Source organism: Spinacia oleracea, chromosome 6 (assembly GCF_020520425.1).
Source record: "Spinacia oleracea cultivar Varoflay chromosome 6, BTI_SOV_V1, whole genome shotgun sequence".
NCBI lineage: Eukaryota > Viridiplantae > Streptophyta > Magnoliopsida > Caryophyllales > Amaranthaceae > Spinacia > Spinacia oleracea.
This window is the reverse complement of record NC_079492.1, coordinates 28,256,706-28,272,493: the sequence shown is the minus strand read 5'-3', so window position 1 is coordinate 28,272,493 and position 15,788 is coordinate 28,256,706. Positions and strand designations below refer to the sequence as shown.

Genomic DNA, 15,788 nt, shown 5'->3' with positions numbered 1-15,788 from the left:
TTTAGACATTTCCTATGTCATTTCGTAAAAGTTCTTTCCATTTCATTCATGTTGAACATTCGCTTCAACTAGATGACCTCACCAGATGCTTCTAAAGTTCTATGAGTATCAATCTATTTGAATGTCTAGAAGGTAGACTCATTCGAGAACTAAATAGACAAGATATTTGGTTGTTAACCATTGGTAAAATTGAGTGTTCAACTCGATGCATCATGATTCCAAAACTACATTGTATTTTGAATTCACAAGCACCAATAGGTTTGCCATTCGACTTTGTTAGTCGAAAACAACCATAAAATTAAAGTCTCTCTAATAAACATACATTTTAAATTCCTCATTTTCTCTCATTTCCGTGAATCGTTCTTGGATTCACTACTAATCGAGGAAATTTACTATTACCTTTCTAAAAGGATTTATTGCAGTGGAAGATATCTAATTATAAACAATAATTAAAACATTCATTGAAACATGCAAAGTCTAAACATGCATCATGAGCAATAACTTGAAAAAGCAACATGCAATTTAAATAAGTTATTGAGCATTTTATTCGAAATATTTAGTTCCGGAAGGTGTGAATAAAATGAATCCAAGATCCTCAAAATAATTAAAGAACGGAAGGCATGATTTGGCTTGCCTTAATTCTAAAATATTCTAGGTAAGCAAAAACCGTTGCTAATAGTCTAGGAACTACTCTTGGTTGATAGGTACGTCTAAGAACTTATTAGGAAAACCTATCCCATTTGCCACGATATAAAAGGAATCCTTACATATATCGTAGAGTTCAACCAAAATCAACTGGTACTCACAATTAATTGTGTACCTCAACTTTTTAACATCAATAAGTAACACCTCGCTTTGTTGGAAAACTATCACTAATCGACCTAAAAATGTACTCACAATTAATGGTGTACCTTACCCCTTTAAGATCAAGAAGTGACACCTCGCTTTGGCGGAAAACTATCACTAACTTGACATAAAGGTCAGAAAGTAAGTGTTATCTTGGAACAACACCTTTTAACTAAATTTTAAAGTTTGGAACTTAAGGCTTTTACTATATTGGTTAGATTTTAAGTGAACTAAAATCCTTAATCATGCAACATAAGAAAACCACAATCTCATGCATAATATCAAGACATATTTAAATCAATAAATATCTTAAAACATGCATAAGATAAAATTTGTGATCTAGTATGGCCCGACTTCATCTTGAAGCTTCAACTTCAAACTCCGTCTTGAAAATGGATTGGAAACTCCGTTCTTGAATTTCTCCATGGGAGGCGCAATTTTCACCAAATAGGATTTACAACAAATTAATGGTACACATACCATATTTAAATAAAAACCATGGTGCTTTTGACCATATTTTAGATTCAAATTTAATGGTAAGCAGACCATGTTTTCTATCCTATTTGGTTCATACTAGTCACTTTCCGCAACCTGCAAAAAAAAATATTTACTATATTTCATTCACGCATTCATTTATTAATGAATGACCCACTTAGCGAGTTAGCAGAAAATATACATCACATAACAATTGCAACAACTAATTAAGGCTCAAGAATCTACCAATTATTTGACCTTATTAGTTCTAATCGAGTTAATAATCCTAAGGTAATAAGGACCTAATCAAGAGCATAACCAATATGAATAAAAGCTCCCACTCAAACCAAGAATTATATGCTTTATTAATTTTTAAACATAAAAATGTTTTTCCAAGTCCAATCGAAAACCACATATTTAATTAAAATTTTAATGCTCATATAATTATTTTAAATCCCATAAACGTTTTAGTTGATTAAAATAAATTAATTATAATTTATTCAAGGTTTTAATTTTATGAAATAATTAGTATAAAATTAATTATAATAATTAAACTAATAAAATTAAATTCCGAGAAAAATTATAAGCACAAAATTAAAATTAATTAAATTCGTCGCTCAACGAAAAATAAAATTGCACAACGGCCCGAAAACATTGCGCATATGCGCATGGGCCAAGGCAAGGCTATGAGCACGAACCCCACCCTCGCCAAGGCCACAATGTGTGCAGCGACAACCACGCAAGGAACGCAACACAACAACGAGGCATCGCTCTCTGGCTCGCCCAAGCGCTCGCTGTCGTTCGTAGCATTCTTCGCAGCACGGCAACCAGCACAACGCAGTAGCGAGGCACAAGGCCATCGCTCGCTGCCTCGACCTAGCGCGCGACGGCTCACTGCCTCGACCCAGCGCGCGATGGCTCGCTACCAATGATAGCTGGCTCGTCGTTTCTCCCTCGCCTTCGCTTCACTTGCACATGCAGACACACGCACAAGCTGTAGCCCATGTGCGCGTGCATGTGCCTTGATCGCTGCCATGGCACCACATGGGCGACGAGCTCCCTTGCTCGTCGTCGCATGTCTGCACCATTGCAACACCCCTTAAGGGTAACACTAGGCTTTCCATTGCTTCGTGCGTGTAAATTTGTGAACGTTTATAAAACTAAAAGTTTTATAATTTTCAAATTTTATGACAAATTAATAAATCATATTAATTTAATTCATAAACATTTAGGCGATTAATCAAAAAATTCATTAATTAAAACAATTTTCCGATTACACAAACTTTAGGGATTAAAATACGGTTCATAAAGTTTTAAAGATTCAAACTTTAACAAATTTAGGTGGTCTTTTAATCATTAGATCCCAATTAAATTATTAATTGAAAATCAAAATAAATTCCGAATTAGTTGAATTTCAACAAATTAATTATAATTACAAATTAGGTAGCATAATTAACGAAGTTAAATCTTAAAACTGTGAATCATATGAAGTAGGTCATTTATTAATTCAAGATTATTAAACAAGAGTCGCAAAAATTAATTTTTAATATCATTAAAATTATAATTATGCATTCGAAAAACTAAAACCTCCGAAAGGTCATGGTTAGGCTTCGAATTTCGGAATTCTGGGTTCGGCCGAAAAAGTGTCTTTTTGTCACAATTTTAAAACGTTGTTTTAATGCGGGAATCACTATAAAAACATAAGATTTCGATCATTATTGACAAAACTGTAGAAATCCTGCGAACATATTATTGAATAAACGCATGAATTTGCAATAAATTACACCAAATTAATTCACCCCTTTAATTCTTTGCAAATTTATAATATTAATCCATATTAATGTAAATGATTATGCAACTAATTAGAGGCTCGTGATACCACTGTTAGGTTATGAACAATCTAATGTCGTGCGAAATAAACCATAAATGGAAGAAATCCATATTAAATGCACATAATCATTTAGCATAATTTAGTGAGCACGCTTTGTGATGTGTGCCTTCCCTAGATTCTCCCAAACCAAACAAGAACAAGTTAGAACGCCAAACGTCACCCCTCCATAGAAAGTTCACAGCTCGTTCGAATCCGCTTTAGATTGTACCGGCTAGGATATAAAATAAGGTTTATGATTTCGGCATCTCAGTTTTAGATGATAGGCAAAGTGTAAGGTTATGATACATATAAATCATATATATTTCATGCGGAAAAACCATAAAGCCAGGAATCCAAATTAATTGCCACATAACAATTAGCATAATTTAGGATACATGCTTATGAAGCGTGCCTTCCCTAGCTACTCCCTAACAGAAAAAGAACAAGTTTAGGACTCCAAATGTCGTCCCTCCGTAGATAGTCCACATCACGTTTGGATATGCCTTAGATTTAATTAACTAGAATTGCACCTAAGGTTTTATGTTATTCGAATAATTTGAGGCAAATTAACATTAGTTTTAATCCTTAAAACTATGTGAATACTTAAAATTATGTGTTCATAAACTGTGAATGCCATCACATATTTATAGGGTAGGAATAATGGAATTTGAAGTCTACTAGGTTTCAAGTAATCTAATTCTATTAGAATTAGACCTTAATTAAAACTAGTAACTTTAGAAAATTAATCTTTTAATCTAATCCTAATTTCTTAAGGATTTGATGCATGCACGAACTTCAACACACACGCGCACGGCCCACAAGGGGCACAGGCCATGCGCGCGCACGGAGAAGCCCACGACTGCTCGCAGCCCACGACTTGTTCGCAGCCCATGGGCGCGCCAGCTGCCATGCGCGCTGGGCCTGGCCTTGCGCTGGGCCTTGCGTGCCTTGGCTGATGATGCGTTGCCTTGCGCGCTGGGCTTGCTAGGCGCGGGCCTGGCTTCGTGCTGGGCCTTGGGTCAAGCAAGCTCGTCCGATGTTTATTTCGTACGACGCGCTTTCGTTCAATTTTCCGATTCCGGAGTTCATTTCCGATTCGAACAATATTTAATATTTCCGATTCCGAAATTAATTTCCGTTTCGAACAAATATTTAATATTTCCGATTACGATAATATTTCCGATTCTGATAATATTTCCGTGTCCGGTAATATTTCCGATTCAGACAATATTTCCATTTCCGGTAATATTTTCCGATACGTACCATGTTACCGTTTCCGGCAACATCTACGACTTGGATAATATTTATATTTCCGATACGATCTATATTTCCGTTTCCGGCAATATCATTGTTTCCGGAGTATTCATAATTTTCCTTTGACGATTTCAGCTCCCACTGGAACTGAGATCCGTCGATTCTGAATATCCATAAATGGAGTATTTAATTCCTTTAAATACTTGATCTTTTCACGTACTATTGGTGTGACCCTACGGGTTCAATCAAGAGTAAGCCGTGGGTTAATATTATTAATTCCACTTGAACTGAAGCGGCCTCTAGCTAGGCATATAGTTCACTTGATCTCACGGAATTATTAACTTGTATAATTAATACTGAAACTTATTTATTAGACTTAGCATTAAATGCATACTTGGACCAAGGGCATTATTTCCTTCAGTCTCCCACTTGTCCTTAGGGACAAGTGTGCATTTCCTAATTCCTTTGTCGCTTGATGCTTGCTCTTGAACATAAGGTAAGAGTTGTCATCCTTATTATGTCCAGAGGTGTTTCTCGATTTCAGAGTTCAACTGATCAAATTAACAGATAATCATAGCCTATGATTCATCTGAGCACGACCATGCATTTTACAGTTTCTAGCTCTCCGAGTGGCCTTGTACAACTTTCAGCATCTCATCCCGATTTATGGGAGGACAATCCCCATCTTGCGATCTTGAGATCAGACTTCGTTTGATAGGTGATTACCCGAGCATTGCCTTTATAGCCTCCTTTTACGGTGCGACGGTTGACAACGTCAAAGTAAGCAGTTCTCAAACAAGTAATCTCAAATCACTCAGGTATTGAGGATTAGTGTCTAATAATTTTAATGAAATTTACTTATGACAGATTTTCATCTCTTACAGTAAAGTTTCATAGGTCCGTCCGATACTAGTCTTCCCAAAGTAAGTATCTGTGCAAATGATTGCGACATTGTCATGTCTACGTAGTTCAAGAAACAGAACTACTAGTCATCTTGCATTCTAGCCATCTAGCATTTTCTATGCGTCCACCTTTATAGAAAACTCCGACTAGGAACCTTTTTCAACTTTTGACATTCAAGTTCACTTGATAGACATTTCTTAGTCACAGGACTGGTCTTGACAGTCTACCTTGAATATATTGTAAAATTGGAAGGACTCATCATTTAATACTAAACTAGGATTAAATGGAATATGAAAATACATTTCATATATGATAAATGTTCAACCCCAATGTTTTAAAACCATGGGCTTTTAACCCATCTTTTAAAACAGTTCATGGAATTCAAAGCTATGCTTGATTTCCAGTGCTACAATGTGAGTGTTGCTTCTCACTTGTTGCATAGGTTTAGTTATCATGCTTTGCCAATCTTAATATCTTTTTCATCGAATGTTCTTTGAGATAGGTTGATAAGAACTTTTGAGTATGTTTATTTTGTGATCTAGTATTTCTTGCTACAATAGTGGTTCTACGCATTTTGCAATGAAGAACCATCCAGTCAGCAGACATGTGATCCACCCAAGTTCAATGAAGAACTCTTTAACATAAACAACCCTATTTTATTTCTTCTTAGGCAATAAGTACTTTTACTTCAACTGTATAGGTTGCTAATGATGCTTTGTTTGGATTTTACTTATCCAAGCAGTTCACAGATATGCAGAAGACTTTCCAACTATATCTTAGAACATAGAAATTAATATTTAATTTCCCACTCAACAACTCATGGTCTTTAATCCATGTTGCCATTTCAAAACACGATGCATATAGCTCGTTCTTGCCAATGTTTAAATACAAAGGGATCTTTCTTGATCCTTTGCCAGTGTTTATGCGTGTAGCATCAATATTTAGCATATCTTTATTTCCTTGAATCAAGAACTAATCCTATGTACCTCTTCAAGTACCATAAGTTTTTCTTGATGTCAATCTAGTTGATCTTTACTTAGACCAATAGAGATTGGTATATGTTCTTCATGCCTAAAGCCATACGATACATTTTTGGCGATCCTCATATTATATCATACATGATAAATTATTTTGCAAAATAATTCGCAATTGAATTCTATTCATGTAACTTTAGCTTATCTAGTTTCAGTAGATACTAAATCCTGCTAAATTCTTTGACATATAATTTAGGTGAAGAATCTCACTTAGATCCTTTGATGTTTAACTTATTAAATGCTTATACATAGTTCAAACATTCATTACTTAGATTTATTCACATGGGTCGAATATCTCCAATGGAGTCTTTCGTGTTTGATTTAGGAAATGCCATTACTTAATCAAAAACAATATTCTAAGATCTTTGTAAATAGATCTTAGTACCCAGTATGTACTAAGTTTCGCCTTGGTCCATCATTGATGAATAATTTCAAATCTAAGTCATTAGCATTTGAATGTTATTTCATAATAGAGAGATATGTGTGTGATACACATCAGACCAATTAAGTTTTATGTACTCCCACTAAACTTCTTATATATCTATAAGAATCATGTACATTTTATGAAACTAAAATACTTATTAGCTTCACAAAAATACAATTCCAATTCCCAATTTCTTGCTTAAATCTGTACTTAGATTTCATAAGCTAGCTTTCCTTTTCAAGTATTTATTTGGATCCACAAATCCTATGACATGCCATGTACATAGTTTCTTCCAACATTTGATTGAGGAATATGTTTTGTCATCCAATTGCCATATGTACCAATATGCAATCATTGCTTGATTTATATACTTGAGCATTAAGATTATGCATGAGGCTTCAACACAATCCATGCCATGAATTTGCTTGTAACCTTTAGCAACTAATCTAGATTTGTGTGTGAACACAATTCCATGTTTGATGGTTTTTATCCTTAAAACCAATTTGCAACCAATATATGTAAATCATTCTTGCAAATCTACAAAACTTCAATTTTGTCATCAGAACATTGAGTATGTTTTTATGGCCTTTAACCAATTAAACAATAAGTCTATATATGGCCTCTAACTATTTTAGGGAATTTGGGTTTCGTCATAACTTTCTTATAGGTCACAACCTCATTAATCTACATGATAATAGTTTGACTGCAAGTTGTAGGTTTCTTCACTATCTAATAGGAGAATCTCATAGCTTCAGTGACCTGAACTACATGTTTCTTCACTATCTAGTAGAAGAATCTCATAGTTTCAGTGACTTGAACTCTATGCCTACTTGGGTATAGAACATCAAACAATAGAATATCAACAGGAACTTTGAGAGTCCTTTGAATATTCTGTTCTCCTTGAAGCACTTATAAAGTCTTCTAAGAGATGTCTATTCTTTAAATCCACTTCTAAAGTCCTTAAAGAATACGTGTTTGGATTTTCTAAAGAGCTTCGAAAAGCCTCCGGAATGTCCGTTTATGTTTGTTGTTCGCCTCGAATACTTTCGAGGCCGGTCTATTTTCTCCCACTTGACATTTTGGAAACGAATCTCCAAAAGGACACTATTTCGAGCAAACAAACATTATGTTCTCAAAAATTCGTGGTAGAAACAATACCCTTGTGTCTCATTTGAATAAATCACAATGAAACAAATATCTATACTAGGGCCTTAGTTTGTCGAATAACAAACACTACGCTCCCACTGAGTTTTGCAACTCTTTAGATATATATATTATTGAAAAGATATTCTGAAATTACTTTTCAATAGCTTGACGAATTTGGTTTAGTTTGGTGCTAGTTGAGCATTTTTAGAAATTATAGGAAAAGTCTTTATGATTCATCATTGATCGAATCAAGTACTAATTGACTTCGATCATTCCAACGTAGATATTTCCATATCTTATGGAGCTAGATCGTGAAATTACAACACACAATCATTGATGATCATTCTTGACTTAAGTAATCATCAACATGATCTAACCTAGATCTTTATGATTTCTTGCCAAGTGGGTTTTATACTTCTGAATCTTTGAACTAGCCAAACAGATTCAAACTTATATCACATTTGAGTAAATAAACCTCTATTTACTCAAGTCCATGTGAAATAATAAAGTCATAAAATCTTTCTTTAGCTTTGAACTCTATTGTCTAGGCGTTATAAAAATAGTTCATATCCTTTGTTACTTTCAACAAGTAAGACTTGCTTGTCTTGAATTGATCTAGAAATCAATCAACTTTCAAAATTCCATTAAATTAAATAGAGCTTTTGAATGTTAACTTGTTGACATGGTCTAAGCAACAATGCCAAAGATTAGTGGAACTCAAATCAAGAGATTGATTTGAACCTAGTAAAGTTCTTATTGTTAAAGAGTTGTTTGTTTTAATCAAGCATATTGACTCAACCCATAAACTACCATTTCATTCAAATAAACAAACAAACAAACATTGTGTTTGTTCTTCTGAATGTGAGTCTTTCTGTGTTTGAAAACAGAAATTTAGGTATGCTGATTATGGAACGAAATAGCCATTAATTTCCAGCCTTTGAAAGGACTTAAAACAAACTAGATGACCCTACAACTAATGTAGCATTGCCATGCTTCATTTCCCAGTTGTAGGCCATATGTGTAGCCAAGCTTCCATTGTTTGAGTTATTACCGAAGTAAGAACCTCAAGCGGTATATGATACCAAGGAAGTTTTATTGCTAGGTCACTTCTCTTTAAACATAAACTTATAGGTAGAAACGGAATCGTAAATTCCTTTCATTTGTTCCTTGTTTTCCTATTTCTTGTACCCTTTCTTATAGTCTTAAGAATTGAATTCTTTAGTGTTGACTTTTATACTTTGTTTAGACATGTCCAATGTCACTCAAACAAAGTTCTTACCATTTAATTTATGTTGAATGTTTTGTTTCAACTAGATGATCTTACCAGAAGCTCCGATTCCGATAATTCCGATTCTGACAATATTTCCGTTTCGAACAAATATTTAATAATTCCGATTCCGATAATATTTCCGATTCTGACAATATTTCCGTTTCCGGCAATATTTCCGATTCCGGCAATATTTCCATTTCCGATAATATTTTCCGATACGTACCATGTTTCCGTCTCCGGCAACATCTACGATTTGGATAATATTTATATTTCCGATACGATCCATATTTCCGTTTCCGGCAATATCACTGTTTCCAGAGTATTCATAATTTATCTTTGACGATTTCAGCTCCCACTGGAACCGAGATCCGTCGATTCCGAATATCCATAAATGGAGTATTTAATTCCTTTAAATACTTGATCCGTTCACGTACTATTTGTGTGACCCTACGGGTTCAGTCAAGAGTAAGCCGTGGATTAATATTATTAATTCCACTTGAACTGAAGCGGCCTCTAACTAGGCATACAGTTCACTTGATCTCACTGAATTACTAACTTGTATAATTAATACTGAACCGCATTTATTAGACTTAGCATTAACTGCATACTTGGACCAAGGGCATTATTTCCTTCACAAAGTGTATTGAATTTTGTGTTTTAATTCATGACCATATGCCATGTATTTATAGGAAATAGGAAAAACCCTAGAATGAATTAGGCAGTTTTGGGAAAATTCCCAAAACCACCAAAACCCTAGAGCAGTCGGCCACCTTGTTGCACAAGCAAAGCCTTGAGGCTTGCTTTGTGCGCTGTCCCAAAACAATGTTGGCTCCAGGTGCGCGCTGCCTTGTGCGCTGGGCCTTATGGCTTGGCGTGCATTGTTGTGCACTGGGCCTTGCTGTCTAGCGTGCTGTCATGCACTTGCGGGTTGGCTCGTCGAGCGATGGGCTGGCCCATGCGCTAGCCTGTCGCTCGTCGAGCTTCCAATTTGTTTTTCCGATTCGATCAATATTTACGTTTCCGATAATATTTCTGATTTGGACAATATTTCCGATTCCGACAATATTTCTGATTCCGACAATATTTTTGTTTCTGGTAATATTTCTGATTTCAGCAATATTTCTATTTCCGATAATATTTCCGATACGAACCATATTCCTGTTTCTGCCAATGTCTTCGACTTCAGTAATATTTATATTTCCGTTATGAACCATATTTCCGTTTCCGGTAATATCTTCATTTCTGGCAAATATTATTTATTTGCCTTTTGACAGTTTGTTTAGCTCCCACTGAAACCAACATCCGTCATTTCCGAATATCCATAATTAGAGTATTTACTGAATATAATATTCACCTAAATACTTGATCCGTTCACGTACTATATTTGTGTGACCCTACGGGTCAGTCAAGAGTAAGTTGTGGCATTAATAACATTAATTCCACTTCAACTGAAGCATCCTCTAGCTAGACATTCAGATCACTTGATCTCGCTAAATAATTAACTTGCTTAATTAATACTGAACCGCATTTATTAGACTTAGCATTAAATGAAAACTTGGACCAAGGGGATTATTTCCTTCTTTTGTCCTTTGGTCGATCTCTTTTGTTCTTTTAGAGTAGAAATTTGTTGTTTCGTTTCCCATCCTTGCCTGACCCTGAAGGTTCTTCTAATTTGTGATTGTTGTGAAGCTCAACAACTCCATGGAGTATATGCAACTTACAAGATGGTTATGTGTACTCCGCAGATAGATGTCAATGGGAAGAGTGCATCACCACTTTACAAGTTTTTAACATCAAAGAAGTCTGGAGTAATATTAGATGAGATCAAATGAAACTTTTCAAAGTTTTTGGTGGACAAACAAGGAAATGTTGTTGAGAGATATGCTCTTGTGATCTCTCCCTTGAAAATTGAGGTTTGATTCAGTATTTTCTTCTAATACTTATATATTTGAAATCTTGTCAATTTTTTTTAATCCTGCCAGTATCAAATTACGACACAGGTTGCAGTGCTATGTAATTCGAGAGACAATAAGCATGAGTTCTATGCAGAGGAGCCAATACTCGTTTTGAACGAGGTTACTATTGATCGAGGGATATCCTCATACCTCACAAATGTAGGTGCTACTGTGATAACAATTTTGTGACGTGTTCAAGCAGATGGATTAATTTCGTCCACCACGTCTGGAAGCACTGCGTATTCATTGGTAGCTGGAGGATCAATGGTCCATCCACGGGTTTGATCTAAGAAACCAAAACTAATCTTTTTGTGTCAACACGATGTCGTAATGCGTGAATCTACGTTTAATTAGTTGTCTATTTTTAAGGAAAGAAGGAATATGCTTATTTCAGTTCTTATGTTACCCGGACTCGGAAACCCATATCAGACGTGGGTACATGTCTAAGTTCTGATATTCCTCAAGTGGGATAGTAATCACCAGACTGTTCTTGTATTGACCAAGCCAAATTCAGATTATGTTAAACTTCTATGCTCGGAACTGGTCAGGTACACTGTAACGCCCCGACCTCTAACTCAAGTAATTAAGCAGCGGAGTTGCCCTAATTCGGTCGAGGCATTACCGCCGTAACTCCCTCTTGGGAATTACAAGGCTATTATCCTCATAATACTTTTATACAACTAATATAACTATGTTCTATATTAATATTCAAAAGTGACTTACATAACTTAATAGAATATTCTTACTTGAACTTAGTACAAATTAAGCTTAAACTAGGTGAGCCCTAATAAGACGAAATCCTTGCCACTAATCGCATCCACCGTCCCGGTCGGCACCTAAAACATAAAACAAAACGGTGAGCCGAAGACTCAGTAACGTACTATTCTAGTTACGTAAAATCATTTCAACTCATTTTAGTTACTAAAACAGGGAGAATAGAATATCATAAAACATTTAATAAAACATCATATTAGTTTATTAGTAAACTTTTATTTATTAACATACTAGTTGTTGGCAAGTATAAACTGGTGGAACGTCTTTCACGATGGACCGGTGTCCATAAGAGTCTGTGCTCAACTGTGGGCTTGTGCCCCTGGGTACATGCATGACCGAAACTGTAAACTGTGAATTGTAACCTGTGAACTGATACTGCCAACAAAACTAGGTCTTTCACTTTTATTTATCATGTTTTAATGAGTTTTATAATTCTCAACTTCTGTACTTCAGTTGAAGTAAAAATAACTCTTGAGATCAGCTGATCAATAAAACGTAACTGTTTCAAGGTTCTCATAAATATCATATAAATATGAAATAGTTTACTCGAAACATATTTCTTTCCCGCAAATCATAAAATACGATAAAAATGATTAAAATGTAACGTCGTAATTTTATAATCTCATTTAAAAGGGACTTGCGGGTACTAGCAATAGCCGTTACCTCAAATTCGTGATTGACTTAGGCTTTTCCTCTAGTCTTGATTATCGTCCTTCTTGAGCTCCGAGGGTCGAGATCTTTATGAAAATATGTACGGTTAACTTATTACTTTCGTTTAGTAAATAATAATAACAATAATAATAATAATTTAAACACGTTTCATTTTTAAAAGAATAATAATATGCAAATTTGCTTTTAAATAGTACATAATATTGGTAATTTCATTTTGAAAGTCAACTTTAAAATTAAATGCTAAGGGAATTTTTAATGAAAACCCAAGCCCATCTAACTTCACCAAAACAAGTTACGAGATTTGGAGTTTCAGTAAGAGGGTACTTACTGTTGGCAAAGCCGAAGCCGAAGAACAGAGAAGAGAGAAAAAGAAATCGACCGCTAGCGGGGTGTACGGCTTCTGGTCGGGACCCACACACAAGAGTTGGCCGGATTACTAGGCGAAGGTGGGTGGTGGCAGGTCGCCGGCGGCAACTTTGGTGATGGTTGCTCGCGGTGGTTTCCGGCGGTGGTCTCAGTTGTTTGAACAGAAAAATTAAGAACTTATGATTTTTAATTGTGAATTGAAGGTAATCTGATTTGTATTGCATTTGGGGATGAATTAACAGCTATTTATAGAAGCTTGGGTGCTCCATTGAGGGTACAAGTCAGCTTGTTTGCAGAGACAAGTGTAGGAGATTTGAGTTAATACATTGGTGATTAGGATTAGCTAGTCTAGTTTTAGGTAAGTAGGTTTGATGAATTAAGGAGTTGAATGAAAAATGGTGAAGACACATCAAAAGCTCATGGTTGACTCTCATGGAGGAGGTGACACGGTGAAGAAGAATAGCAGAAAATGTTTGTTGGTCCTTTTACTCAAATAGGGGAATTTTGGTAATTAGACAATTTCAGATTTTTAATTCTCTTTTTTGCTGAAAAATCAAATATCTAAATAAAATTAAAGTAATTCCTTAATTAATCACAAAATTTGAAAATAATATTTATCATTAAAACATTTAAAATTTTCAAAATAAAATATTCATTAATCAGGTTAAGGCTTAATTAAAAAGTCTAATTAAAATAATTAGCATAATTAATCAAGTCTAAAAATCTGGGTATTACATACACAATATTTTTATTAAAAATATAACATTATTTGCAACTGTACTTTGATGTCTTATAGTTATTTCTCGTGTATTTTATCTAAATCCTTAATCAAGTTGGTCGTGCCATCAACGTCAAAATCTACTATAGTTTCAAGTAACACGATATGTATACATTAATTTTTGCAAAGAACATAAGAAGTAAAACATATACGTGGAACCACGAGTTCGATCTGAACTTTTGGATGAATCATCTTCCTTCAATGTTGTTCAGACCTAGAAGGATGCTGAGATTGGAACATCTAGAAGACTATTTCTAGTTATTTTTTTAAGCTCTCAAAGTTCTGGTTACAAATAACCCATTATCTTGGATTTAAAATAATAAAACATTAACTATAGTTGATCTGTTAGCTTTGCTAATTATAGAGTTGTTGCAGGGTATTGGTCGTTATGGTTTTTGGTGTATACATTATATCCCCTCTGAATTTTATGTATTTAGTAATGTTGTGATAGGAGCCCCTTTATCTAGCATTAGCTTCATTAAAGGTTTTTACATGATTCTGCCTTTAGTTGATCATTAAACCAAATGCGAGTATCACTTCTTAAGATGGTTTAGTTTCTATGCCTTTAATAGGAGGCCTTTAAGGGTTGTTGCTTGAAAGTGAAATGTGATACTCATTGGAGTTTATTTACCTGAAAACTATCTAATTAGATAGGGGACGAACTACTTCGTATACTTTTTCAATATGTCTATTTTTTTTTAAGAAAGTATTTCCTCAAAGAAAATAGTGCTATAATGCTATTTACATTGCATATTGTAGGGGAATACAGTTAAACATAATAACATGTGTGAAAACAATCCCCAAAGCCAGGAAGCATGTATAAAGCACAGATTAAGCATACTTACGTTTGAAGCGTATTTTCCACAAATTGTCAACGAACACGAACTTAGAACTCCACTTGTCGTTCCTCTACTTGGTTCACCGACACGATCGGATCCGTCTTGATTATCGTAGCTTAGACAATCGATCAAGATACTTTGCTTTTGGGAAGAACTCACTTTGGAGGTACAGAAAGAATTAGGGTTCTCTGTGACTCTAGGGTTTGAGTATGACTGAATTGTATGTGTTGGAAAAGGGTTAGAAGGTTATTAACATAACCTTACTAACCGACCAAGCCACAAGGGCAAGGCCGGCCAGCAAGCCCGCACAAGCGCACACGAGCACGGACAGCGAGCTGGGCCGTGGGCCGCGCTGCTGCTGCTGTGTCGTTGCCTTGGCCCCGCGCGCACACACACGCAGCTGCTCAACCATGGGCCAGCGCTGCTGTGTCGTGGCTTTGCTTGCGTGCCCAGCGCCCATGGGCCTTGAGTGCTTCGCGCACTCGGCTCGTGGGCTGCTCCTCGTAGTCGGGACTTAATATCGATCCGGATATTATTTATCGTTTCGTATACGACGAATCACCGTCGTACGATACGATTTATTCATGTCGCCTAGCTTACGAATATTCGCGATACGATATACGATTCCGATACAAGGTCGTATCGTATAATACGTTTTGCAACTAATTCCCGAAAAGCTATTAAATGAATTTCCGATTCATTTAATCCGGTGATCTGTTACGTGTCATTGGTGTGACCTTGTAGGTTCAGTCAAGAGTAAGATGTGAGTTTAATATTCATTAGAACTCACTGATCGGAAGCATTGCTCCAGCTAGCTGTTCCGATCACTTGATCTCACTGAATTAATTGTTCGCAATTAATCTGAACCTTGGTATTAGACTTAATGCACCTTGGGTGAAGGACATATTTCCTTCAGTCTCCCACTTGTCATTCAGACAAGTATGCATTCACATTCCTTTGTCACTTAGTGTTACTTACTGAACATAAGGTAAGATCCAAGCCATCCTTATTAGGTCCAGAAGTGTTTCTCGGATTACAAAGCTCAACTGTTAAACTTTTGCAGAAGGTTAAGCCTTAACCATTCTGAGCACGGCCATGCATTTTACAGTATCTAACTCTCCGAGAGGCCTTGTTACACAACAACACCATATCCTATCAAAGATAGGAGGAAAATCCATTCTTG

The 15,788-nt window shown here is 35.6% G+C and overlaps 1 long non-coding RNA gene across 1 annotated transcript; it reads right to left on the bottom strand.

Moving 5' to 3' along the window:
• Nucleotides 1-11,685: 11,685 nt before the first annotated feature.
• Nucleotides 11,686-13,469, bottom strand: LOC130463919 (uncharacterized). The gene is made up of 3 exons (XR_008924133.1): nucleotides 12,951-13,469; nucleotides 12,614-12,687; nucleotides 11,686-12,012 (listed from the first exon to the last, which is right to left on the bottom strand). It is a non-coding gene; the product is annotated as an uncharacterized lncRNA (long non-coding RNA).
• Between the last annotated feature and the right edge of the window lie 2,319 nt (nucleotides 13,470-15,788).